The sequence below is a fragment of the Pistacia vera genome, unplaced genomic scaffold (assembly GCF_008641045.1).
Source record: "Pistacia vera cultivar Batoury unplaced genomic scaffold, PisVer_v2 Contig127, whole genome shotgun sequence".
Classification (NCBI taxonomy): domain Eukaryota; kingdom Viridiplantae; phylum Streptophyta; class Magnoliopsida; order Sapindales; family Anacardiaceae; genus Pistacia; species Pistacia vera.
Window position 1 is genome coordinate 531938 of NW_022195325.1, and position 7014 is coordinate 538951.

The window sequence follows — 7014 nt, forward strand, 5'->3', positions numbered from 1 at the left end:
TGAGTTCCAAGTGAGCAGGAGCCATAAATTTTTTTTATATTGACGCGGTTTGACTAACCCGTTGATCGAGTTTGACTTATTGACAGATTTAACCCGTTTTGAGTAACTCGTTGTCCGTTGACTGGTTTCACTTGTTGACCAACTTGACTCGTTTTGATAAACGGGTTACCTAGTGGTGATGACTTGAAAAGGTTGTTTTAATTTTAACGGCTTGGGCCTTTAAAACTTATTGGCTCTATTTAAGCTAAAAAGGGACTCAAATAATGAAATTGAAGATTGGGCCTTTAATGCTTATTGGATCTATTTAAACTAAAATGGGCCCAATAATTGAAAATTGCGTCATTACACCCCTAAAAAAAATAATCTGGTGAATCGGAATTTCACAGGAATTTAACCAGAATATGTCTCCTTTTCTTTCCCAATTTCAGTTATGCACAATCCACAAACTCCAGTTTCAATTTCCTTCCTGACCCTCCCAACCGATTTCAGTTTCATACAAGAACCTTAATAATAATATATATCAGAATATTAAAAAAATATAATCCTAAACATGCATAATATTATTTATAAAGATTTCACGCAAAAGTTAAAGCCTAACTTGGCTCTTATACCAATGTTAAATAAACAACATATGACCACAAAGGATATGAAAAAACTAATTCTAAAAACTTATCGAATATGTCATAATTGTAATCAATTATATGTATATAAATATGACGAATTGCAATATAAATTATATAGTATAAATACCTCTTGTAGACCCAAGTTATAGTATAATTTCGCACAGACTGAAAATACTCAATCCAAATCCTTCAATTGCAAAATCAGAGAAAAAAACTAATATTCTTGTTTCTTTTTTTTTTTTATTCTCACGTATTTTATTTGCAAATGTCAATATATATTATATATGTGCAATTACCTTACAGGTGCCAAGGTAATTACATGTGAGTGTAGAGAGAACGACATTTTCCCACCCAAGGTTAACGACACTTTCTCTCGTTATGTTCTATTAGAAAAATCTGTTACTATTTAACTGTAAAGACGAAAATACCCTTTACTATTAAACTTAATAATTTTTTTATTATTTTATGTCATATCAATAGGATCAATTACCAATATACCAACTGTTTAAATATGAATTTATTGATATACCCTCAATTATATATAAAAATGTAAATTACCGTCAACTATATATGGGATTTTCAATTACCAATAATTACTGATATGCTCTCAGCTGATTTGCTTAAATAAGAATCCAAATTGCAAAATTACAATGCATATATATATATATATATATGGGGAATTCAATACAAAGAAAGCACAAGCATTTCAAGCCTCCTAGAGTGATGATCTTTCTAAGACAGTTTCTCATTCATTTGTTAAAATCCAACGAGTTTTGCTTTCACCCTCCCACTTCTAGCTCCTTGAAGCTTGTTTTTCCTTTGCTTTCTGAATCTTTAAAACCTTCTTCACAATCTTTTGCTCTTCTACCAAGAAAAGCTCGAGTTATCCTATCAAATGTTTTCAATAGGAAAGAGACATCAATTAAATTTGCTATTTATCACATTTAACCAGTGGATAGAAAACAATGAAAACTCAAACTTAAGTATTCACAGCAGTACCTCTCCCTAACAGATTGAATTGAGACTCCACGTTTCATGTAAATTATATTTTGCAAAAGCCAATAATCATTGAAAGTTAAACATTCTTGAGTTTAACATATGAATCAATTTCGTTCATCACTTCATCTTAAAATGAAGAGTAATGCTATGTGTACTGACCAATTTATACTAATCCAAGTATTAACATTGAAAATTTGAATTTTTTTTTTTTTTTTTTTTTTTTTTTTTTTGAGGGAATTTCAAATTTTCAATATTAATACTTGAATTAGTACACATTGGTTAGTGCACATAGTTTTATTCTAAAATGAATTGGCGCCTACAAGTCTCCTATGGCCTCCAAATCTTTGCCTACACCAATAAAGAATCTTATCATTGTCTCCAAGAACAGCGAGCTCATGAATATTTTTGGTAAAAAAAATCTGCAGTAAGTACAACTTTGTCAGTGAATTCTGCAATTATTTTATACCATATCAGGGTTCCTGTTCGATCATGGAACCCAGGCTGTGATTAGTCGGGCATTACTTTATCTGGATGCTACATCACTAGGTAGATCAAGACCACTGGGAATCTTTCCAGGGAAGTTTGTTGTCGCAGAATCTGAACACAACATACTGCAGTACAAAAAGAGAAGTAATCAATTGAAAAAAAAAGTAACTAGTTGTGGCTACGATAGGAAACAGAGTTCTCTCTGAGTTCTATTCTAATCTAATTGTGCTCACCTTCTGTCAACAATAACCATTGGGCAAAGCTCACAATTAGCAAAGCTGCAGCAACAAATTGCAAAGCATATTAGCATGTTATCCATGTTGAATCCAACGTATAGTTATTTACTACACCCACTTTCAATAATTTAAGGAAAAAACATTATCTCAGAGGAGTACAATATAGATTGCCAGAAATTGGAACTTTTGGGTAATTCAAAATTATCACTTTTTTGTATCCAGGACTGAAGGTTTACACAGAGTTAAATAACCATAAATGAGGCACTAGACAGAGTTGAATCCAGAACAGGTAAAGAAATAAAGCAAAGAAAACTAATTTCAGCTTCTAGTCTTAAGAAATGATCCAACAGTTCAAAGAATATGCAAAATAGCATAAAGAAGTAGAATTTCAAGCAGAGAAGGATGTCAGAAAGGAACAAGTAGCTAAAATTGAACAGTGAACACAAATCTCTACCATCTCTAAATATCTTTAATTTAATTTCTAAATAAGGATCTGGTAAACACGTTAAAGCTATATACCAACAATTGACATTGAAATATAAGGCAACACTTACTGTTTACATATTTCATCCTTTAAAAGATGGATGACAATCATTTCCAAATGCACTTAGGGTATGATATAAGAATCCACTGTGAGTAACAGCTGCTACCTCCTTCTCTTTTCGAGTCCACAGCCTGGATCAATTGATTAGCCGAAATAAAAAATAGTCAGGATTAAATTGACGCCACTTCTGCCATAGAATCACATGTCCATATGCATCTTATTCAAAGGTGAAACAAATACTAGGGGAAAATCAAAGAAACATTTCAAGTCTGGATCAATTTAAAGGGGAGCATTTACTGTTCCAATAGTAGAATGAAGTCATCCCAATTCTTTTTTTCTTAATGAAATGTATAGCACAAGTGATTATTACATGATCAAGTTACTCCACCATTGTTACAGTTCGAATCAAAATGAAGATTAAGCATAAGTGCACACATCAAAGTGCCATGTATGGAATCTAAAATTCAATGGAAATCATTATTTACATGGGGCAACAACATAACCACTACTCTGAAAAAACAACTCAAAGCCTTCCGTCTTTGTAAAACCATAGACAAGAGCATGAAAAGATTAAACCCTATGATAGACCTCACTAACCAGTCGCCAGTCTCCGCTTTCAACCCTTTTTTTTCTGCTCAGCCGTCGTCGTAGCGAGTTGGTCGCCGCTTGCAATCCTTTTTTTTGTTCAGTAGTCGTCGTCACCAGTCGCCAGTCGCCAACCCTAACTGTTTAAGCTTCAGTTACAGAGAACAGGGAGAAAAGGCAAATCGTTCTCCCTTTACTTTAGTGGGACACGTGGCAACCATTCAGCGAAGAGATTTCAATTTTTGAATTTTGATTTTTGGGGCTTCATGGAAATTAACCATCTTGCCCTTCTTCAAAACGGATTTGCCTAACAGAACATAACGGTGGGTGGGAAAGTGTTGATTTAAAACTTCACGGGTGGGAAAGTGTCATTTTGCCAGACCTTGGGTGGGAAAATATCGTTCTCCCCTACTTATATTATATAATGGGTAAGTTTCATCATGGGTGTCCAACCCGTATCCAATAATGATGGTGCCATACCCTCCACAACACCCTCTTGAACCTCTTCAAATATGATACAATGGTACATGGGTATACGTTGGTGAGAGAGATAAGGTTTATTTATTTGTTTGTTTCATTTCAGTTAATAATTGTAGAGCTCAGTCCTAGTCTTCAGGTGGCTCCTTTTTATTTGCTTTCAGTTAGTATCACTGCTATTTTCATGCCACAAATTTGCAACGTGGGTGTTTAAACATTTGTAAATTCTTGCTTATTTAAAGAGCGAAGAATAGTGAATAAGAGGAGAAAAAAATAACACAATTTTAAGCAATTGCTTAGGTGGTCGTGGTCTCCACTATCAGACCAAAGAAACTTAACTTCCCTTGTTCTTTAGCCATTTGATTACTCTGATTTTCTAGCGACTAACCACAATAGGTAAAACCAAGGAGTACGTCCCAAAGTGGTATCAGAGCACAGGCATGGACTAAAGAGTGGAGCAGCTAGAAAAGATGGTCCAGGCCTTAACAGGAGGTCAACAAGCTATTCTTAATCAGTTAAATGAGTTCTCTATGCAGTTGAATACAAAGTTCGAACAAATGTCTTTGCACAAAGAGGGAGAGTCCTCATCTGTCCAAGAAATTTCAGCAGCGACTCATGGGAACAATAATAGCAATCACTCCTCAGCAACATATGCACCAAAATTCGTTAAATTGGATTTTCCTAGTTTAATGGCCGAGAAGATCCCACGAGCCAGCTTTTTTTCATTTGGAAGATGACACACAACTATGGTACCAACTTCTTAAACAGGAGAAATAGGTTGTCACTTAGGAAGAGTTTAAAGAAGGACTCCACTCAAGATACAGTCCAAAACAGTTTTTCAATTTTTTCGGTGAGTTGACAGAGTTACAACAACAAGGGATAGTTCAAGCATATTAGACTCAATTTGAACGATTGTTAGCCAAGGTGGGTTCCCTTACAACTGAACAACAAGTCAGCTGCTTTGTAAGTGAACTCAAGGATTCTATCAGCACTAAGGTCTAAGCAAATCGGCCACAGACACTATCGTTTGCCATCAGTCTGGCGCGTTTGTATGAGGCTAAACTTCTGACCCAACAAAAAACTCTTCCGCCTAGCAAACTTGTTGGAACGGTATCACGTCCCCCAACTATCACAACCCCCAATCCTCCAGTCAAGAAGTTAAATTGGGAGGAACTGAACAAGCGAAGAAGATTAGGCCTTTGTTTTCAATGCAATGAGCAGTTTGGGCCTCGACATCAGTGTAAGCGGCTATTTTCCATTGAGGCTATCCTTGATGATAGCGATGACGATGTGGAGATGGAGATCGAGGAGCCTTCACCAACAGACACACCAATCATGAGAGTAAAAGGACGAATCAACAATAGAGCTGCACTCATTTTGATTGACTTGGGAAGCTCCCATAATTTTGTGAACAAAGATTTTGCAGATAGTGTGGGGTTACAGCTGAACCATAAAGGGAAGTTTAATGTGATAATGGCTTTAGGAGAAAGCCTGACAAGTTCAGGGAGGTGTGATCAAGTGTAGGTAATTTAACAAAATATTCCTCTCACTATTGACTTGTATTTGCTTCCTTTAGAAGGCTATGATGTTGTTCTTAGCACCCAATGGTTACAAACCTTAGGGCCTAGAACATGGGTTTTTTCAAAGATGCGAATGAGATTTCGATATGAGGGAAGAGAGGTAATATTGCAAGGAGAGTTGCTTCCAGAAAACAAACTTTTCAACAATCACTAAATTGAACAAGCCACAAGAAAACAGCGACATGGGGTTCTCCTACACATGGTGGAGGTTACTCCTCAAGAAATTAAGAGCACCGTCATTCTACCTGAGATTCGACAAGTGTTGCAAAGGCATCAATCAGTTCTTAAAGAACCAACAGGACTTCCTCCCATCCATGCACATGACCATCAAATTCCTCTGAAGGAAGGTTCTAATCCTATGTCAGCAAAGCCCTACCAATACCCATATTTCCAAAAGACAGAGATTAAAAAAATTGTGATTGACTTGCTGAACACTAGAGCGATTCAACCAAGCAACAACTCATATTCATCTCCAGTAATCCTATTAAAAAAACAAGATGGGTCATGGAGAATGTGCATGGATTGCAGGGCTTTAAATAAAATCACAATCAAGGACAAATTCCCTATACCAATAATAGAAAAGCTTCTTGATGAACTCCACGGGGCACAATTCTTCTCCAAACTGGATTTATGATCTGGTTATCATTAGATTCAGGTTCATCCGCCAGATATTGAAAAGACAGCTTTCAGAACACACCAGGGTCATTATGAATTTTTAGTGATGCCTTTTGGGTTGGCCAATGCTCTATCAACATTCTAATCTCTCATGAATGCGGTATTTAAAGATTATCTTTGAAAATTTGTTCTTGTTTTTTTTCGATGATATTCTAATTTATATGAAGAATTGGGCTGATCATATTAAACATTTAGAAATTGTATTTTCCATTTTACAAAATCACCAATTGTTTGTAAAATTGGAAAAATTTCATTTTGGCCAACGAGAAGTTAAGTACCTTGGCCATATTTTTTTTCCAATTTTGGAATTGGTGTAGATCTAGAAACAAATGAGGCTATCTTAAATTGGCCCAAGTCGAAAACTGTGAAGGCAATGAGAGGGTTCCTCGGCTTATGCGGGTACTACCGCAAATTCATTAAAGATTTCGGTAGAATTGCAAGCCCCCGTACCAAAATGCTCAAGAAGAATAATTTCACTTGGACTATGGTGGCCGAGGAAGCCTTTGACACTCTCAAGAGGGCTATGACACAAGCTCCAGTTCTTGCACTTCCTGATTTCTCTAAGGAGTTCATCATAGAATGCGATGCATCAAGATCCAATGTTGGTGCAGTCTTAAGGCAAGAAAAGCCTATTGCCTTCTTCAGTCATGCCTTGCAAGGGAGGCATCTTCTCCTCTCAACTTACAAGAAGGAGGTCTTAGCTTTAGTCATGGCAGTCCAATAATGGAGACCCTACCTCCTTGGCAAACAATTTATTATGCAAACTAACCATCAAAGCTTGAAACACTTATGGTCTCAAAAGATCACTA

At 36.1% G+C, this 7014-nt stretch overlaps 1 long non-coding RNA gene across 2 annotated transcripts; it reads right to left on the bottom strand.

Moving 5' to 3' along the window:
* Positions 1–1301: 1301 nt before the first annotated feature.
* On the bottom strand, positions 1302–3613 carry LOC116121705. 2 transcript variants are annotated; one of them, XR_004126758.1, is made up of 5 exons: positions 3486–3613; positions 2899–3019; positions 2342–2386; positions 1623–2233; positions 1302–1511 (listed from the first exon to the last, which is right to left on the bottom strand). It is a non-coding gene; the product is annotated as an uncharacterized LOC116121705 (long non-coding RNA). The 2 variants fall into 2 exon arrangements; XR_004126759.1 differs by having other exon boundaries at positions 3477–3613.
* Between the last annotated feature and the right edge of the window lie 3401 nt (positions 3614–7014).